The 22,677-nt window shown below is 41.6% G+C and overlaps 1 protein-coding gene across 1 annotated transcript in view; it reads right to left on the bottom strand.

Annotated features, from left to right (window-relative positions):
• The window catches only part of ank2a (ankyrin 2a, neuronal), a gene marked incomplete at its 5' end in the record, with an annotated part of 98,860 nt that overhangs the window by 23,797 nt on the left and 52,386 nt on the right, over positions 1-22,677 (bottom strand). The window lies entirely within an intron of this gene.

Genomic DNA, 22,677 nt, shown 5'->3' with positions numbered 1-22,677 from the left:
ACTTCCTGTGTAGATTAACGTCTCAAATGTATCAAGACCAAAGTCAGGAATAGGTGAATCAGGAGACAGAAGTCTACCTTCATCACATAAACACAATGATTCCGGTGAATCTATTCTCCCCTCTTGGAACAATTCCTCAAGATTAAGTTCAGAGTACTCAATATCTGATGCTAAAGATACGGGAGATGATGATCGTTTACCTGCAAAGTTTATCTGTTCAAATGTATGGCACCCAAATTCAGGAATAGGGGAATCAGGAGACAGGGGTGTATATTCATCTAATGATGTAAAGGCTTCTGGTGAGGACCTTCTTTCCTCCTCTAAGCATTCAAGGAAAGATAAAGAATAGTCATTTTCAGATGTGAGGGAGTCTGGTGATATTGGTCTATGCTCACTCAGACCTCTGGCAGTCCTGTTGGTGCTTATATCTGATTCTGGTGACTCTGGTCTGTCTTCACTGAACCACTCTTCAAGACACATTTCAGAGTATTCATTATCTGATACTAGAGATATGGGAGATGATGTTCTACTATTTCCAAAGACAGACTGGTCAAATATTGGGCAAACAAACGCAGGAATAGGTGAATCAGGAGACAGAGGTCTACATGCATCTGGTAAATATGATGAATCTAGAGACCACCTTCTGTCTTCATCAAACAACTCATTCACACACAACTCAGAATACTCAATGTCTAGGACTGGTAATGTGGGAGAGGATGAGCTACTTCCTGTGTAGATTAACCTCTCAAATGTATCATGACCAAAGTCAGGAATAGGTGAATCAGGAGACAGAAGTCTACCTTCATCACATAAACACAATGGTTCTGGTGAATCTATTTTCCCTTCTGGGAACAATTCCTCAAGATTAAGTTCAGAGTATTCAACATCTGACGCTAATGATACAGGAGATGATGATCGTTTACCTGTGAATTGTATCTGTTCAAATATATGGCAGCCAAATTCAGGAATAGGGGAATCAGGACACAGTGGTGTATATTCATCTAATGATGTAAAAGCTTCTGGTGAGGATGTTCTATCCTCCTCTAACCATTCAAGGAAAGATAAAGAATAGTCATTTTCAGATGTGAGGGAGTCTGGTGATATTGGTCTATGCTCACTCAGACCTCTGGCAGTCCTGTTGGTGCTTATTTCTGATTCTGGTGACTCTGGTCTGTCTTCACTGAACCAATCTTCAAGACACATTTCAGAGTATTCATTATCTGATACTAGAGATATGGGAGATGATGTTCTACTATTTCCAAAGACAGACTGGTCAAATATTGGGCAAACAAACGCAGGAATAGGTGAATCAGGAGACAGTGGTCTACATGCATCTGGTGAATATGATGAATCTGGAGACCATGTTCTTTCTTCATTGAACAAATCATTCAGACACAACTCAGGATACTCAATGTCTAGGACTGGTGATGTGGGAGGGGATGATCTACTTCCTGTGTAGATGAACGTCTCAAATGTATCATGACCAAAGTCAGGAATAGGTGAATCAGGAGACAGAAGTCTACCTTCATCATATAAACACAATGGTTCCGGTGAACATGATCTGAGTTCCTCCAGTTCATACATTGAATAGTCGTCATAAGAAGACATAGATTCTGGTGATAGAGGTCTGTTTGCATGATCTCTGGAATATTCCTTTTGCCTTCTTTCATTGGGAGAATTTATGTCTTGAGTATCTGAATCAGGAGAGAGAAATCTGTCCTTGTCTGCACACAAGTCATGTGAAAGAGTGCTGTGGATTTTGGAATAAACCTGCCCTGATTCATTATTGTCACATTGTGATGCTGCTGACTGGGATGTTAGGACCATTTGTTCACTTAATTCTTTTTCTATTTCTCTACCTGCTTTGTTACGTAATGCACTTTTTGAGTCTGAGCATTGTGTTGAGTGTACTGTGGTAACTGGGGTAGCTTGTACTGACCAGTCTGGTTCATTACCCATATCCAGCTGTATAATTTTAATTGAATAATGCTTTGTTTCCTCCGGTGTTGATGGTCTATATTCAGTCACATCTTTACTGGTGGCTTCATCATCTAAAATAACTGATTCTGGTGAATCTGGTCTGTCCTCGTCAAACAACTCTGACAGACAGAGGTCCGAGTACTCAACATCTGACGCTAGAGATACAGGAGATGATGATCGTCTACCTGTGAAGTTTAACTGTTCAAATGTATGGCAGCCAAATTCAGGAATAGGTGAATCAGGAGACAGAGGTCTACCTGATTCACATAAACACAATGGTTCTGGTGAATCTATTCTCCCTTCTTGGAATAATTCCTCAAGATAGAGGTCAGAGTATTCAATATCTGATGCTAACGATATGGGAGACGATGATCTGCTAGTTGAACATATCAGCTGGTCACATGTAGAAGGAATATATTCAGGGATAGGTGAATCAGGAGACAGAGGTCTACATGTATCTGGTGAATATGATGAATCTGGAGACCATGTTCTGTCTTCATTGAACAACTCATTCAGACACAACTCAGAATACTCAATGTCTAGGACTGGTGATGTGGGAGAGGATGATCTACTTCCTGTGTAGATTAACGTCTCAAATTTAGCAAGACCAAAGTCAGGAATAGGTGAATCAGGAGACAGAAATCTACCTTCATCACATAAACATAATGGTTCTGGTGATTCTATTCTCCCCTCTTGGAACAATTCCTCAAGATTAAGGTCAGAGTATTCAACATCTGACGCTAATGATACAGGAGATGATGATCGTTTACCTGTGAATTGTATCTGTTCAAATATATGGCAGCCAAATTCAGGAATAGGGGAATCAGGACACAGTGGTGTATATTCATCTAATGATGTAAAAGCTTCTGGTGAGGATGTTCTATCCTCCTCTAACCATTCAAGGAAAGATAAAGAATAGTCATTTTCAGATGTGAGGGAGTCTGGTGATATTGGTCTATGCTCACTCAGACCTCTGGCAGTCCTGTTGGTGCTTATTTCTGATTCTGGTGACTCTGGTCTGTCTTCACTGAACCAATCTTCAAGACACATTTCAGAGTATTCATTATCTGATACTAGAGATATGGGAGATGATGTTCTATTATTTACAAAGACAGACTGGTCAAATATTGGGCAAACAAAGGCAGGAATTGGTGAATCAGGAGACAGAGGTCTACATGCATCTGGTGAATATGATGAATCTGGAGACCACCTGCTGTCTTCATTGAACAACTCATTCAGACACAACTCAGAATACTCAATGTCTAGGATTGGTGATGTGGGAGAGGATGATGTACTTCCTGTGTAGATTAACGTCTCAAAGTTAGCATGACCAAAGTCAGGAATAGGTGAATCAGGAGACAGAGGTCTACTTTCATCACATAAACACGATGGTTCCAGTGAACATGATCTGAGTTCCTCCAGTTCATACATTGAATAGTCATCATAAGAAGACAAAGATTCTGGTGATAGAGGTCTGTTTGCATGATCTCTGGAGTATTCCTTTTGCCTACTGTCAATGGGAGAATTTATGTCTTGAGTATCTGAATCAGGAGAGAGAAATCTGTCCTTGTCTGCACACAAGTCATGTGAAAGAGTGCTGTGGATTTGGGAATAAACCTGCCCTGATTCATTATTTTCACATTGTGATGCTGCTGACTGGGATGTTAGGACCATTTGTTCACTTAATTCTTTTACTATTTCTCTACCTGCTATGTTACGTAATGCACTTTTCGAGTCTGAGCATTGTGATGAGTGTACTGTGGTAACTGGGGTAGCTTGTACTGACCAGTCTGGTTCATTACCCATATCCAGCTGTATAATTTTAATTGTATAATGCTTTGTTTCCTCCGGTGTCGATGGTCTATATTCAGTCACATCTTTACTGGTGGCTTCATCATCTAAAATAACTGATTCTGGTGAATCTGGTCTGTCCTCGTCCAACAACTGTGACAGACAGAGGTCAGAGTATTCAACATCTGACGCTAGAGGTATGGGAGATGATGATCGTCTACCTGTGAAGCTTAACTGTTCAAATGTATGGCAGCCATATTCAGGAATAGGTGAATCAGGAGACAGAGGTCTACCTGATTCACATAAACACAATGGTTCTGGTGAATCTATTCTCCCTTCTCGGAATAATTCCTCAAGATTAAGTTCAGAGTATTCAATATCTGACGCTAAAGATACCTGAGATGATGATCGTTTACCTGCAAAGTTTATCTGTTCAAATGTATGGCAGCCAAATTCAGGAATAGGGGAATCAGAAGACAGGGGTGTATATTCATCTAATGATGTAAAGGCTTCTGGTGAGGACGATCTTTCTTCCTCTAACCATTCAAGGAAAGATAAAGAATAGTCATTTTCAGATGTGAGGGAGTCTGGTGATATTGGTCTATGCTCACTCAGACCTCTGGCAGTCCTGTTGGTGCTTATTTCTGATTCTGGTGACTCTGGTCTGTCTTCACTGAACCACTCTTCAAGACACATTTCAGAGTATTCATTATCTGATACTAGAGATATGGGAGATGATGTTCTACTATTTCCAAAGACAGACTGGTCAAATATTGGGCAAACAAAGGCAGGGATAGGTGAATCAGGAGACAGAGGTCTACATGCATCTGGTGAATATGATGAATCTGGAGACCACGATCTGTCTTCATCAAACAACTCATTCAGACACAACTCAGGATACTCAATGTCTAGGACTGGTGATGTGGGAGAGGATGATCTACTTCCTGTGTAGATGAACGTCTCAAATGTAGCAAGACCAAAGTCAGGAATAGGTGAATCAGGAGACAGAGGTCTACCTGATTCACATAAACACAATGGGTCCGGTGAATCTATTCTCCCCTCTTGGAACAATTCCTCAAGATAAAGGTCAGAGGATTCAATATCTGACGCAAAAGATACCGGAGACGATGATCTGCTAGTTGAACACATCAGCTGGTCACATGTAGAATGAACATACTCAGAAGTAGGGGATTCAGGAGACATGGGCCTTCTGTCTGTGAAAAAATCTAAATACAGCTCTTCCTCTGTGTTTTCTGATGTTAGAGATGCCGGTGATGTGCTCCTGAGATGTGCGGAGTGAGTTCTACTAACCACCAAAGGACATTCATACTGAGGGACAGGTGAGTCGGGTGAGAGGGCCCTGAACTCATTCAATTCAGCCAAAGATTCAGGTGAAGCTGGCCTAAACCACTGACACCACTCCAGGAAATCATCAGCATAATCTTCAGATCTACTTAAGGAGTCTGGAGATAGGGATCGATTTTCAGATTCATAGTCTAGAGGCTGCTCTACTGGTATCATTTCACTTTTAAAGTCACTTAACGTTTCAGCAACAATAATAGAAGCCGGAACTTCCTCAATCATATGGATTTGATCACTACACTCATCTGTCTCATCTCTTTCTTTTGTTCTTTCAGTGTCAAGTATTCCTTCAAAAATTCCCGCCTTAGAACAGAGATGTTCTCCTTTAAAAGGTGGGTCATACATATGGGACATCAGCTTGCATGGTTTGGTTTCGTATACCAGTCTATACTTTTTGGGAAATGAAATATCAGCAGACACTGCCCCTACACTTTCCAAGGCCATGCCTTTTACTGGTGGCCCCATTTCACTCTCAAGAGATTTTGATCCCGGCCCCCTCTTTAAGGAAGTATCAGATGACTCTCCTGAGTTTGGAACATTTTTACAAATCACAAAGGCTGCAGCATCTGGAGATATAGGAAGACGGCTACTTTCATCTATGATTGAATCAGGAGATTGTGGCCTACCCTCATCATAATCCCAAGAAAAGCAGGACTCATCATCGGATAATGTTGGTACGGGTGATGGGCCCAGATCACTTTTAACTGCTCCTGTCAATATGTTCTGAGGGAAATAGTTAGCATATTGAGGAATTGGAGAGTCGGGAGAGAGAGGTCTAAACTCCAATGACGTATGAGAACCTGGTGAGGATGGTCTCACCTCTTTCAACCAATGCTCCAGGAAAGACAGCTTGTAGTCAGACTCTGAGGATAGAGAATCAGGTGACAGTGGTCGGAGTGCCATTACACATTCACCAACCAAATTTTGTAATGCCTCATCTGATCCTGATACAGGGGACTCTGGTCTCACCTCATATGGCACTTGTTCATAGCTCCAGTTGGTATCAAAGTACTCTATGTCTGATGATGCTGACTGAGGAGATGCAGATCTGTTCCACTGAATGGCAGGCACTGTAGACATATTAAACTGAGGTACAGGGGAGTCAGGAGTAAGGGCTCTAGTGAAGGAATTAACCTCAGGAGATGAAGGCCTGTCCTCAAGGAAGAAGTCTTCCAGATAATACTCTTCAGTCTCACTCTCTGATATTGCAGAAATGGGAGATGAGCTTAGGATACCAGTGGAGTGCATTGAGATAGTCGATTGAATTTCATACTGTGGAACTGGTGAGTCAGGGGAGAGCGGCCTGTATTCATCGAGTGATGAAATAGATTCAGGAGAGAAGGATCTCACTTCTTCAAGCCACTTTGAGAAAAATAAGCAATAGTCTGTTTCAGATATCAGTGACTCTGGTGTCAATGGTCTATATTCAGTCACATCTTTACTGGTGGCTTCATCATCTAAAATAACTGATTCTGGTGAATCTGGTCTGTCCTCGTCCAACAACTCTGCCAGACAGAGGTCAGAGTATTCAATATCTGACGCTAGAGATACGGGAGATGATGATCGTCTACCTGTGAAGTTTAACTGTTCAAATATATGGCAGCCATATTCAGGAAAAGGGGAATCAGGAGACAGAGGTATACATGCATCTGGTGAATCTGATGAATCTGGAGAACACGATCTGTCTTCATCGAACAACTCATTCAGACACAACTCAGAATACTCAATGTCTAGGATTGCTGATGTGGGACAGGATGATCTACTTCCTGTGTATATTAACGTCTCAAATTTAGCAAGACCAAAGTCAGGAATAGGTGAATCAGGAGACAGAGGTCTACCTGATTCACATAAACACAATGGTTCCGGTGAATCTATTCTCCCCTCTTGGAACAAATCCTCAAGGTAAAGGTCAGAGTATTCAATATCTGACGCTAGAGATACAGGAGATGATGATCGTCTACCTGTGAAGTTTATCTGTTCAAATGTATAGCACCCAAATTCAGGAATAGGGGAATCAGGAGACAGGGGTGTATATTCATCTAATGATGTAAAGGCTTCAGGTGAGGATCTTCTTTCTTCCTCTAACCATTCAAGGAAACATAAAGAATAGTCATTTTCAGATGTGAGGGAGTCTGGTGATATTGGTCTATGCTCACTCAGACCTCTGGCAGTCCTGTTGGTGCTTATTTCTGATTCTGGTGACTCTGGTCTGTCTTCACTGAACCACTCTTCAAGACACATTTCAGAGTATTCATTATCTGATACTAGAGATATGGGAGATGATGTTCTACTATTTCCAAAGACAGACTGGTCAAATATTGGGCAAACAAACGCAGGAATAGGTGAATCAGGAGACAGAGGTCTACATGCATCTGGTGAATATGATGAATCTGGAGACCACGTTCTGTCTTCATTGAACAACTCATTCAGACACAACTCAGAATACTCAATGTCTAGGACTGGTGATGTGGGAGAGGATGATCTACTTCCTGTGTAGATTAACGTCTCAAATGTATCATGACCAAAGTCAGGAATAGGTGAATCAGGAGACAGAAGTCTACCTTCATCATATAAACACAATGGTTCCGGTGAACATGATCTGAGTTCCTCCAGTTCATACATTGAGTAGTCGTCATAAGAAGACATAGATTCTGGTGATAGAGGTCTGTTTGCATGATCTCTGGAATATTCCTTTTGCCTTCTTTCATTGGGAGAATTTATGTCTTGAGTATCTGAATCAGGAGAGAGAAATCTGTCCTTGTCTGCACACAAGTCATGTGAAAGAGTGCTGTGGATTTTGGAATAAACCTGCCCTGATTCATTATTGTCACATTGTGATGCTGCTGACTGGGATGTTAGGACCATTTGTTCACTTAATTCTTTTTCTATTTCTCTACCTGCTATGTTATGTAATGCACTTTTTGAGTCTGAGCATTGTGTTGAGTGTACTGTGGTAACTGGGGTAGCTTGTACTGACCAGTATGGTTCATTACCTATATCCAGCTGTATAATTTTAATTGAATAATGCTTTGTTTCCTCCGGTGTTGATGGTCTATATTCAGTCACATCTTTACTGGTGGCTTCATCATCTAAAATAACTGATTCTGGTGAATCTGGTCTGTCCTCGTCAAACAACTCTGACAGACAGAGGTCAGAGTACTCAACATCTGACGCTAGAGATACAGGAGATGATGATCGTCTACCTGTGAAGTTTAACTGTTCAAATGTATGGCAGCCATATTCAGGAATAGGTGAATCAGGAGACAGAGGTCTACCTGATTCACATAAACACAATGGTTCTGGTGAATCTATTCTCCCTTCTTGGAATAATTCCTCAAGATAGAGGTCAGAGTATTCAATATCTGATGCTAACGATATGGGAGACGATGATCTGCTAGTTGAACATATCAGCTGGTCACATGTAGAAGGAATATATTCAGGGATAGGTGAATCAGGAGACAGAGGTCTACATGTATCTGGTGAATATGATGAATCTGGAGACCATGTTCTGTCTTCATTGAACAACTCATTCAGACACAACTCAGAATACTCAATGTCTAGGACTGGTGATGTGGGAGAGGATGATCTACTTCCTGTGTAGATTAACGTCTCAAATTTAGCAAGACCAAAGTCAGGAATAGGTGAATCAGGAGACAGAAGTCTACCTTCATCACATAAACATAATGGTTCCGGTGAATTTATTCTCCCCTCTTGGAACAATTCCTCAAGATTAAGTTCAGAGTACTCAATATCTGATGCTAAAGATACGGGAGATGATGATCGTTTACCTGCAAAGTTTATCTGTTCAAATGTATGGCACCCAAATTCAGGAATAGGGGAATCAGGAGACAGGGGTGTATATTCATCTAATGATGTAAAGGCTTCTGGTGAGGACCTTCTTTCCTCCTCTAAGCATTCAAGGAAAGATAAAGAATAATCATTTTCAGATGTGAGGGAGTCTGGTGATATTGGTCTATGCTCACTCAGACCTCTGGCAGTCCTGTTGGTGCTTATTTCTGATTCTGGTGACTCTGGTCTGTCTCCACTGAACCACTCTTCAAGACACATTTCAGAGTATTCATTATCTGATACTAGAGATATGGGAGATGATGTTCTACTATTTCCAAAGACAGACTGGTCAAATATTGGGCAAACAAACGCAGGAATAGGTGAATCAGGAGACAGAGGTCTACATGCATCTGGTAAATATGATGAATCTGGAGACCACGTTCTGTCTTCATCTAACAACTCATTCACACACAACTCAGAATACTCAATGTCTAGGACTGGTGATGTGGGAGAGGATGAGCTACTTCCTGTGTAGATTAACGTCTCAAATGTATCATGACCAAAGTCAGGAATAGGTGAATCAGGAGACAGAGGTCTACCTGATTCACATAAACACAATGGTTCCGGTGAATCTATTCTCCCTTCTTGGAATAATTCCTCAAGATAAAGGTCAGAGGATTCAATATCTGACGCAAAATATACCGGAGACGATGATCTGCTAGTTGAACACATCAGCTGGTCACATGTAGAATGAACATACTCAGAAGTAGGGGATTCAGGAGACATGGGCCTTCTGTCTGTGAAAAAATCTAAATACAGCTCTTCCTCTGTGTTTTCTGATGTTAGAGATGCCGGTGATGTGCTCCTGAGATGTGCGGAGTGAGTTCTACTAACCACCAAAGGACATTCATACTGAGGGACAGGTGAGTCGGGTGAGAGTGCCCTGAACTCATTCAATTCAGCCAAAGATTCAGGTGAAGCTGGCCTAAACCACTGACACCACTCCAGGAAATCATCAGCATAATCTTCAGATCTACTTAAGGAGTCTGGAGATAGAGATCGATTTTCAGATTCATAGTCTAGAGGCTGCTCTACTGGTATCATTTCACTTTTAAAGTCACTTAACGTTTCAGCAACAATAATAGAAGCCGGAACTTCCTCAATCATATGGATTTGATCACTACACTCATCTGTCTCATCTCTTTCTTTTGTTCTTTCAGTGTCAAGTATTCCTTCAAAAATTCCCGCCTTAGAACAGAGATGTTCTCCTTTAAAAGGTGGGTCATACATATGGGACATCAGCTTGCATGGTTTGGTTTCGTATACCAGTCTATACTTTTTGGGAAACGAAATATCAGCAGACACTGCCCCTTCACTTTCCAAGGCCATGCTTTTAACTGGTGGCCCCATTTCACTCTCAAGAGATTTTGATCCCGGCCCCCTCTTTAAGGAAGTATCATATGACTCTCCTGAGTTTGGAACATTTTTACTAATCACAAAGCCTGCAGCATCTGGAGATATAGGAAGACGGCTACTTTCATCTATGATTGAATCAGGAGATTGTGGCCTACCCTCATCATAATCCCAAGAAAAGCAGGACTCATCATCGGATAATGTTGGTACTGGTGATGGGCCCAGATCACTTTTAACTGCTCCTGTCAATATGTTCTGAGGCAAATAGTTAGCATATTGAGGAATTGGAGAGTCGGGAGAGAGAGGTCTAAACTCCAATGACGTATGAGAACCTGGTGAGGATGGTCTCACCTCTTTCAACCAATGCTCCAGGAAAGACAGCTTGTAGTCAGACTCTGAGGATAGAGAATCAGGTGACAGTGGTCGGAGTGCCATTACACATTCACCAACCAAATTTTGTAATGCCTCATCTGATCCTGATACAGGGGACTCTGGTCTCACCTCATATGGCACTTGTTCATAGCTCCAGTTGGTATCAAAGTACTCTATGTCTGATGATGCTGACTGAGGAGATGCAGATCTGTTCCACTGAATGGCAGGCACTGTAGACATATTAAACTGAGGTACAGGGGAGTCAGGAGTAAGGGCTCTAGTGAAGGAATTAACCTCAGGAGATGAAGGCCTGTCCTCAAGGAAGAAGTCTTCCAGATAATACTCTTCAGTCTCACTCTCTGATATTGCAGAAATGGGAGATGAGCTTAGGATACCAGTGGAGTGCATTGAGATAGTCGATTGAATTTCATACTGTGGAACTGGTGAGTCAGGGGAGAGCGGCCTGTATTCATCGAGTGATGAAATAGATTCAGGAGAGAAGGATCTCACTTCTTCAAGCCACTTTGAGAAAAATAAGCAATAGTCTGTTTCAGATATCAGTGACTCTGGTGTCAATGGTCTATATTCAGTCACATCTTTACTGGTGGCTTCATCATCTAAAATAACTGATTCTGGTGAATCTGGTCTGTCCTCGTCCAACAACTCTGCCAGACAGAGGTCAGAGTATTCAATATCTGACGCTAGAGATACGGGAGATGATGATCGTCTACCTGTGAAGTTTAACTGTTCAAATATATGGCAGCCATATTCAGGAAAAGGGGAATCAGGAGACAGAGGTATACATGCATCTGGTGAATCTGATGAATCTGGAGAACACGATCTGTCTTCATCGAACAACTCATTCAGACACAACTCAGAATACTCAATGTCTAGGATTGCTGATGTGGGAGAGGATGATCTACTTCCTGTGTATATTAACGTCTCAAATTTAGCAAGACCAAAGTCAGGAATAGGTGAATCAGGAGACAGAGGTCTACCTGATTCACATAAACATAATGGTTCCGGTGAATCTATTCTCCCCTCTTGGAACAAATCCTCAAGGTAAAGGTCAGAGTATTCAATATCTGACGCTAGAGATACAGGAGATGATGATCGTCTACCTGTGAAGTTTATCTGTTCAAATGTATAGCACCCAAATTCAGGAATAGGGGAATCAGGAGACAGGGGTGTATATTCATCTAATGATGTAAAGGCTTCAGGTGAGGATCTTCTTTCTTCCTCTAACCATTCAAGGAAACATAAAGAATAGTCATTTTCAGATGTGAGGGAGTCTGGTGATATTGGTCTATGCTCACTCAGACCTCTGGCAGTCCTGTTGGTGCTTATTTCTGATTCTGGTGACTCTGGTCTGTCTTCACTGAACCACTCTTCAAGACACATTTCAGAGTATTCATTATCTGATACTAGAGATATGGGAGATGATGTTCTACTATTTCCAAAGACAGACTGGTCAAATATTGGGCAAACAAACGCAGGAATAGGTGAATCAGGAGACAGAGGTCTACATGCATCTGGTGAATATGATGAATCTGGAGACCACGTTCTGTCTTCATTGAACAACTCATTCAGACACAACTCAGAATACTCAATGTCTAGGACTGGTGATGTGGGAGAGGATGATCTACTTCCTGTGTAGATTAACGTCTCAAATGTATCATGACCAAAGTCAGGAATAGGTGAATCAGGAGACAGAAGTCTACCTTCATCATATAAACACAATAGTTCCGGTGAACATGATCTGAGTTCCTCCAGTTCATACATTGAATAGTCGTCATAAGAAGACATAGATTCTGGTGATAGAGGTCTGTTTGCATGATCTCTGGAATATTCCTTTTGCCTTCTTTCATTGGGAGAATTTATGTCTTGAGTATCTGAATCAGGAGAGAGAAATCTGTCCTTGTCTGCACACAAGTCATGTGAAAGAGTGCTGTGGATTTTGGAATAAACCTGCCCTGATTCATTATTGTCACATTGTGATGCTGCTGACTGGGATGTTAGGACCATTTGTTCACTTAATTCTTTTTCTATTTCTCTACCTGCTATGTTATGTAATGCACTTTTTGAGTCTGAGCATTGTGTTGAGTGTACTGTGGTAACTGGGGTAGCTTGTACTGACCAGTATGGTTCATTACCTATATCCAGCTGTATAATTTTAATTGAATAATGCTTTGTTTCCTCCGGTGTTGATGGTCTATATTCAGTCACATCTTTACTGGTGGCTTCATCATCTAAAATAACTGATTCTGGTGAATCTGGTCTGTCCTCGTCAAACAACTCTGACAGACAGAGGTCAGAGTACTCAACATCTGACGCTAGAGATACAGGAGATGATGATCGTCTACCTGTGAAGTTTAACTGTTCAAATGTATGGCAGCCATATTCAGGAATAGGTGAATCAGGAGACAGAGGTCTACCTGATTCACATAAACACAATGGTTCTGGTGAATCTATTCTCCCTTCTTGGAATAATTCCTCAAGATAGAGGTCAGAGTATTCAATATCTGATGCTAACGATATGGGAGACGATGATCTGCTAGTTGAACATATCAGCTGGTCACATGTAGAAGGAATATATTCAGGGATAGGTGAATCAGGAGACAGAGGTCTACATGTATCTGGTGAATATGATGAATCTGGAGACCATGTTCTGTCTTCATTGAACAACTCATTCAGACACAACTCAGAATACTCAATGTCTAGGACTGGTGATGTGGGAGAGGATGATCTACTTCCTGTGTAGATTAACGTCTCAAATTTAGCAAGACCAAAGTCAGGAATAGGTGAATCAGGAGACAGAAGTCTACCTTCATCACATAAACATAATGGTTCCGGTGAATTTATTCTCCCCTCTTGGAACAATTCCTCAAGATTAAGTTCAGAGTACTCAATATCTGATGCTAAAGATACGGGAGATGATGATCGTTTACCTGCAAAGTTTATCTGTTCAAATGTATGGCACCCAAATTCAGGAATAGGGGAATCAGGAGACAGGGGTGTATATTCATCTAATGATGTAAAGGCTTCTGGTGAGGACCTTCTTTCCTCCTCTAAGCATTCAAGGAAAGATAAAGAATAATCATTTTCAGATGTGAGGGAGTCTGGTGATATTGGTCTATGCTCACTCAGACCTCTGGCAGTCCTGTTGGTGCTTATTTCTGATTCTGGTGACTCTGGTCTGTCTCCACTGAACCACTCTTCAAGACACATTTCAGAGTATTCATTATCTGATACTAGAGATATGGGAGATGATGTTCTACTATTTCCAAAGACAGACTGGTCAAATATTGGGCAAACAAACGCAGGAATAGGTGAATCAGGAGACAGAGGTCTACATGCATCTGGTAAATATGATGAATCTGGAGACCACGTTCTGTCTTCATCTAACAACTCATTCACACACAACTCAGAATACTCAATGTCTAGGACTGGTGATGTGGGAGAGGATGAGCTACTTCCTGTGTAGATTAACGTCTCAAATGTATCATGACCAAAGTCAGGAATAGGTGAATCAGGAGACAGAGGTCTACCTGATTCACATAAACACAATGGTTCCGGTGAATCTATTCTCCCTTCTTGGAATAATTCCTCAAGATAAAGGTCAGAGGATTCAATATCTGACGCAAAATATACCGGAGACGATGATCTGCTAGTTGAACACATCAGCTGGTCACATGTAGAATGAACATACTCAGAAGTAGGGGATTCAGGAGACATGGGCCTTCTGTCTGTGAAAAAATCTAAATACAGCTCTTCCTCTGTGTTTTCTGATGTTAGAGATGCCGGTGATGTGCTCCTGAGATGTGCGGAGTGAGTTCTACTAACCACCAAAGGACATTCATACTGAGGGACAGGTGAGTCGGGTGAGAGTGCCCTGAACTCATTCAATTCAGCCAAAGATTCAGGTGAAGCTGGCCTAAACCACTGACACCACTCCAGGAAATCATCAGCATAATCTTCAGATCTACTTAAGGAGTCTGGAGATAGAGATCGATTTTCAGATTCATAGTCTAGAGGCTGCTCTACTGGTATCATTTCACTTTTAAAGTCACTTAACGTTTCAGCAACAATAATAGAAGCCGGAACTTCCTCAATCATATGGATTTGATCACTACACTCATCTGTCTCATCTCTTTCTTTTGTTCTTTCAGTGTCAAGTATTCCTTCAAAAATTCCCGCCTTAGAACAGAGATGTTCTCCTTTAAAAGGTGGGTCATACATATGGGACATCAGCTTGCATGGTTTGGTTTCGTATACCAGTCTATACTTTTTGGGAAACGAAATATCAGCAGACACTGCCCCTTCACTTTCCAAGGCCATGCTTTTAACTGGTGGCCCCATTTCACTCTCAAGAGATTTTGATCCCGGCCCCCTCTTTAAGGAAGTATCATATGACTCTCCTGAGTTTGGAACATTTTTACTAATCACAAAGCCTGCAGCATCTGGAGATATAGGAAGACGGCTACTTTCATCTATGATTGAATCAGGAGATTGTGGCCTACCCTCATCATAATCCCAAGAAAAGCAGGACTCATCATCGGATAATGTTGGTACTGGTGATGGGCCCAGATCACTTTTAACTGCTCCTGTCAATATGTTCTGAGGCAAATAGTTAGCATATTGAGGAATTGGAGAGTCGGGAGAGAGAGGTCTAAACTCCAATGACGTATGAGAACCTGGTGAGGATGGTCTCACCTCTTTCAACCAATGCTCCAGGAAAGACAGCTTGTAGTCAGACTCTGAGGATAGAGAATCAGGTGACAGTGGTCGGAGTGCCATTACACATTCACCAACCAAATTTTGTAATGCCTCATCTGATCCTGATACAGGGGACTCTGGTCTCACCTCATATGGCACTTGTTCATAGCTCCAGTTGGTATCAAAGTACTCTATGTCTGATGATGCTGACTGAGGAGATGCAGATCTGTTCCACTGAATGGCAGGCACTGTAGACATATTAAACTGAGGTACAGGGGAGTCAGGAGTAAGGGCTCTAGTGAAGGAATTAACCTCAGGAGATGAAGGCCTGTCCTCAAGGAAGAAGTCTTCCAGATAATACTCTTCAGTCTCACTCTCTGATATTGCAGAAATGGGAGATGAGCTTAGGATACCAGTGGAGTGCATTGAGATAGTCGATTGAATTTCATACTGTGGAACTGGTGAGTCAGGGGAGAGCGGCCTGTATTCATCGAGTGATGAAATAGATTCAGGAGAGAAGGATCTCACTTCTTCAAGCCACTTTGAGAAAAATAAGCAATAGTCTGTTTCAGATATCAGTGACTCTGGTGTCAATGGTCTATATTCAGTCACATCTTTACTGGTGGCTTCATCATCTAAAATAACTGATTCTGGTGAATCTGGTCTGTCCTCGTCCAACAACTCTGCCAGACAGAGGTCAGAGTATTCAATATCTGACGCTAGAGATACGGGAGATGATGATCGTCTACCTGTGAAGTTTAACTGTTCAAATATATGGCAGCCATATTCAGGAAAAGGGGAATCAGGAGACAGAGGTATACATGCATCTGGTGAATCTGATGAATCTGGAGAACACGATCTGTCTTCATCGAACAACTCATTCAGACACAACTCAGAATACTCAATGTCTAGGATTGCTGATGTGGGAGAGGATGATCTACTTCCTGTGTATATTAACGTCTCAAATTTAGCAAGACCAAAGTCAGGAATAGGTGAATCAGGAGACAGAGGTCTACCTGATTCACATAAACATAATGGTTCCGGTGAATCTATTCTCCCCTCTTGGAACAAATCCTCAAGGTAAAGGTCAGAGTATTCAATATCTGACGCTAGAGATACAGGAGATGATGATCGTCTACCTGTGAAGTTTATCTGTTCAAATGTATAGCACCCAAATTCAGGAATAGGGGAATCAGGAGACAGGGGTGTATATTCATCTAATGATGTAAAGGCTTCAGGTGAGGATCTTCTTTCTTCCTCTAACCATTCAAGGAAACATAAAGAATAGTCATTTTCAGATGTGAGGGAGTCTGGTGATATTGGTCTATGCTCACTCAGACCTCTGGCAGTCCTGTTGGTGCTTATTTCTGATTCTGGTGACTCTGGTCTGTCTTCACTGAACCACTCTTCAAGACACATTTCAGAGTATTCATTATCTGATACTAGAGATATGGGAGATGATGTTCTACTATTTCCAAAGACAGACTGGTCAAATATTGGGCAAACAAACGCAGGAATAGGTGAATCAGGAGACAGAGGTCTACATGCATCTGGTGAATATGATGAATCTGGAGACCACGTTCTGTCTTCATTGAACAACTCATTCAGACACAACTCAGAATACTCAATGTCTAGGACTGGTGATGTGGGAGAGGATGATCTACTTCCTGTGTAGATTAACGTCTCAAATGTATCATGACCAAAGTCAGGAATAGGTGAATCAGGAGACAGAAGTCTACCTTCATCATATAAACACAATAGTTCCGGTGAACATGATCTGAGTTCCTCCAGTTCATACATTGAATAGTCGTCATAAGAAGACATAGATTCTGGTGATAGAGGTCTGTTTGCATGATCTCTGGAATATTCCTTTTGCCTTCTTTCATTGGGAGAATTTATGTCTTGAGTATCTGAATCAGGAGAGAGAAATCTGTCCTTGTCTGCACACAAGTCATGTGAAAGAGTGCTGTGGATTTTGGAATAAACCTGCCCTGATTCATTATTGTCACATTGTGATGCTGCTGACTGGGATGTTAGGACCATTTGTTCACTTAATTCTTTTTCTATTTCTCTACCTGCTATGTTATGTAATGCACTTTTTGAGTCTGAGCATTGTGTTGAGTGTACTGTGGTAACTGGGGTAGCTTGTACTGACCAGTATGGTTCATTACCTATATCCAGCTGTATAATTTTAATTGAATAATGCTTTGTTTCCTCCGGTGTTGATGGTCTATATTCAGTCACATCTTTACTGGTGGCTTCATCATCTAAAATAACTGATTCTGGTGAATCTGGTCTGTCCTCGTCAAACAACTCTGACAGACAGAGGTCAGAGTACTCAACATCTGACGCTAGAGATACAGGAGATGATGATCGTCTACCTGTGAAGTTTAACTGTTCAAATGTATGGCAGCCATATTCAGGAATAGGTGAATCAGGAGACAGAGGTCTACCTGATTCACATAAACACAATGGTTCTGGTGAATCTATTCTCCCTTCTTGGAATAATTCCTCAAGATAGAGGTCAGAGTATTCAATATCTGATGCTAACGATATGGGAGACGATGATCTGCTAGTTGAACATATCAGCTGGTCACATGTAGAAGGAATATATTCAGGGATAGGTGAATCAGGAGACAGAGGTCTACATGTATCTGGTGAATATGATGAATCTGGAGACCATGTTCTGTCTTCATTGAACAACTCATTCAGACACAACTCAGAATACTCAATGTCTAGGACTGGTGATGTGGGAGAGGATGATCTACTTCCTGTGTAGATTAACGTCTCAAATTTAGCAAGACCAAAGTCAGGAATAGGTGAATCAGGAGACAGAAGTCTACCTTCATCACATAAACATAATGGTTCCGGTGAATTTATTCTCCCCTCTTGGAACAATTCCTCAAGATTAAGTTCAGAGTACTCAATATCTGATGCTAAAGATACGGGAGATGATGATCGTTTACCTGCAAAGTTTATCTGTTCAAATGTATGGCACCCAAATTCAGGAATAGGGGAATCAGGAGACAGGGGTGTATATTCATCTAATGATGTAAAGGCTTCTGGTGAGGACCTTCTTTCCTCCTCTAAGCATTCAAGGAAAGATAAAGAATAATCATTTTCAGATGTGAGGGAGTCTGGTGATATTGGTCTATGCTCACTCAGACCTCTGGCAGTCCTGTTGGTGCTTATTTCTGATTCTGGTGACTCTGGTCTGTCTCCACTGAACCACTCTTCAAGACACATTTCAGAGTATTCATTATCTGATACTAGAGATATGGGAGATGATGTTCTACTATTTCCAAAGACAGACTGGTCAAATATTGGGCAAACAAACGCAGGAATAGGTGAATCAGGAGACAGAGGTCTACATGCATCTGGTAAATATGATGAATCTGGAGACCACGTTCTGTCTTCATCTAACAACTCATTCACACACAACTCAGAATACTCAATGTCTAGGACTGGTGATGTGGGAGAGGATGAGCTACTTCCTGTGTAGATTAACGTCTCAAATGTATCATGACCAAAGTCAGGAATAGGTGAATCAGGAGACAGAGGTCTACCTGATTCACATAAACACAATGGTTCCGGTGAATCTATTCTCCCTTCTTGGAATAATTCCTCAAGATAAAGGTCAGAGGATTCAATATCTGACGCAAAATATACCGGAGACGATGATCTGCTAGTTGAACACATCAGCTGGTCACATGTAGAATGAACATACTCAGAAGTAGGGGATTCAGGAGACATGGGCCTTCTGTCTGTGAAAAAATCTAAATACAGCTCTTCCTCTGTGTTTTCTGATGTTAGAGATGCCGGTGATGTGCTCCTGAGATGTGCGGAGTGAGTTCTACTAACCACCAAAGGACATTCATACTGAGGGACAGGTGAGTCGGGTGAGAGTGCCCTGAACTCATTCAATTCAGCCAAAGATTCAGGTGAAGCTGGCCTAAACCACTGACACCACTCCAGGAAATCATCAGCATAATCTTCAGATCTACTTAAGGAGTCTGGAGATAGAGATCGATTTTCAGATTCATAGTCTAGAGGCTGCTCTACTGGTATCATTTCACTTTTAAAGTCACTTAACGTTTCAGCAACAATAATAGAAGCCGGAACTTCCTCAATCATATGGATTTGATCACTACACTCATCTGTCTCATCTCTTTCTTTTGTTCTTTCAGTGTCAAGTATTCCTTCAAAAATTCCCGCCTTAGAACAGAGATGTTCTCCTTTAAAAGGTGGGTCATACATATGGGACATCAGCTTGCATGGTTTGGTTTCGTATACCAGTCTATACTTTTTGGGAAACGAAATATCAGCAGACACTGCCCCTTCACTTTCCAAGGCCATGCTTTTAACTGGTGGCCCCATTTCACTCTCAAGAGATTTTGATCCCGGCCCCCTCTTTAAGGAAGTATCATATGACTCTCCTGAGTTTGGAACATTTTTACTAATCACAAAGCCTGCAGCATCTGGAGATATAGGAAGACGGCTACTTTCATCTATGATTGAATCAGGAGATTGTGGCCTACCCTCATCATAATCCCAAGAAAAGCAGGACTCATCATCGGATAATGTTGGTACTGGTGATGGGCCCAGATCACTTTTAACTGCTCCTGTCAATATGTTCTGAGGCAAATAGTTAGCATATTGAGGAATTGGAGAGTCGGGAGAGAGAGGTCTAAACTCCAATGACGTATGAGAACCTGGTGAGGATGGTCTCACCTCTTTCAACCAATGCTCCAGGAAAGACAGCTTGTAGTCAGACTCTGAGGATAGAGAATCAGGTGACAGTGGTCGGAGTGCCATTACACATTCACCAACCAAATTTTGTAATGCCTCATCTGATCCTGATACAGGGGACTCTGGTCTCACCTCATATGGCACTTGTTCATAGCTCCAGTTGGTATCAAAGTACTCTATGTCTGATGATGCTGACTGAGGAGATGCAGATCTGTTCCACTGAATGGCAGGCACTGTAGACATATTAAACTGAGGTACAGGGGAGTCAGGAGTAAGGGCTCTAGTGAAGGAATTAACCTCAGGAGATGAAGGCCTGTCCTCAAGGAAGAAGTCTTCCAGATAATACTCTTCAGTCTCACTCTCTGATATTGCAGAAATGGGAGATGAGCTTAGGATACCAGTGGAGTGCATTGAGATAGTCGATTGAATTTCATACTGTGGAACTGGTGAGTCAGGGGAGAGCGGCCTGTATTCATCGAGTGATGAAATAGATTCAGGAGAGAAGGATCTCACTTCTTCAAGCCACTTTGAGAAAAATAAGCAATAGTCTGTTTCAGATATCAGTGACTCTGGTGTCAATGGTCTATATTCAGTCACATCTTTACTGGTGGCTTCATCATCTAAAATAACTGATTCTGGTGAATCTGGTCTGTCCTCGTCCAACAACTCTGCCAGACAGAGGTCAGAGTATTCAATATCTGACGCTAGAGATACGGGAGATGATGATCGTCTACCTGTGAAGTTTAACTGTTCAAATATATGGCAGCCATATTCAGGAAAAGGGGAATCAGGAGACAGAGGTATACATGCATCTGGTGAATCTGATGAATCTGGAGAACACGATCTGTCTTCATCGAACAACTCATTCAGACACAACTCAGAATACTCAATGTCTAGGATTGCTGATGTGGGAGAGGATGATCTACTTCCTGTGTATATTAACGTCTCAAATTTAGCAAGACCAAAGTCAGGAATAGGTGAATCAGGAGACAGAGGTCTACCTGATTCACATAAACATAATGGTTCCGGTGAATCTATTCTCCCCTCTTGGAACAAATCCTCAAGGTAAAGGTCAGAGTATTCAATATCTGACGCTAGAGATACAGGAGATGATGATCGTCTACCTGTGAAGTTTATCTGTTCAAATGTATAGCACCCAAATTCAGGAATAGGGGAATCAGGAGACAGGGGTGTATATTCATCTAATGATGTAAAGGCTTCAGGTGAGGATCTTCTTTCTTCCTCTAAGCATTCAAGGAAACATAAAGAATAGTCATTTTCAGATGTGAGGGAGTCTGGTGATATTGGTCTATGCTCACTCAGACCTCTGGCAGTCCTGTTGGTGCTTATTTCTGATTCTGGTGACTCTGGTCTGTCTTCACTGAACCAATCTTCAAGACACATTCCAGAGTATTCATTATCTGATACTAGAGATATGGGAGATGATGTTCTACTATTTCCAAAGACAGACTGGTCAAATATTGGGCAAACAAACGCAGGAATAGGTGAATCAGGAGACAGAGGTCTACATGCATCTGGTGAATATGATGAATCTGGAGACCACCTGCTGTCTTCATTGAACAAATCATTCAGACACAACTCAGGATACTCAATGTCTAGGACTGGTGATGTGGGAGGGGATGATCTACTTCCTGTGTAGATTAACGTCTCAAATGTATCATGACCAAAGTCAGGAATAGGTGAATCAGGAGACAGAAGCCTACCTTCATCATATAAACACAATGGTTCCGGTGAACATGATCTGAGTTCCTCCAGTTCATACATTGAATAGTCGTCATAAGAAGACATAGATTCTGGTGATAGAGGTCTGTTTGCATGATCTCTGGAATATTCCTTTTGCCTTCTTTCATTGGGAGAATTTATGTCTTGAGTATCTGAATCAGGAGAGAGAAATCTGTCCTTGTCTGCAAACAAGTCATGTGAAAGAGTGTTGTGGATTTTGGAATAAACCTGCCCTGATTCATTATTGTCACATTGTGATGCTGCTGACTGGGATGTTAGGACCATTTGTTCACTTAATTCTTTTTCTATTTCTCTACCTGCTATGTTATGTAATGCACTTTTTGAGTCTGAGCATTGTGTTGAGTGTACTGTGGTAACTGGGGTAGCTTGTACTGACCAGTATGGTTCATTACCTATATCCAGCTGTATAATTTTAATTGAATAATGCTTTGTTTCCTCCGGTGTTGATGGTCTATATTCAGTCACATCTTTACTGGTGGCTTCATCATCTAAAATAACTGATTCTGGTGAATCTGGTCTGTCCTCGTCAAACAACTCTGACAGACAGAGGTCCGAGTACTCAACATCTGACGCTAGAGATACAGGAGATGATGATCGTCTACCTGTGAAGTTTATCTGTTCAAATGTATGGCAGCCATATTCAGGAATAGGTGAATCAGGAGACAGAGGTCTACCTGATTCACATAAACACAATGGTTCTGGTGAATCTATTCTCCCTTCTTGGAATAATTCCTCAAGATA

This window comes from Sprattus sprattus (genome assembly GCF_963457725.1).
Source record: "Sprattus sprattus genome assembly, chromosome: 20".
NCBI classification, from domain to species: Eukaryota; Metazoa; Chordata; class Actinopteri; order Clupeiformes; family Clupeidae; genus Sprattus; species Sprattus sprattus.
The sequence above is the reverse complement of the archived record's forward strand: the minus strand, read 5'-3'. Positions and strand labels throughout refer to the sequence as shown.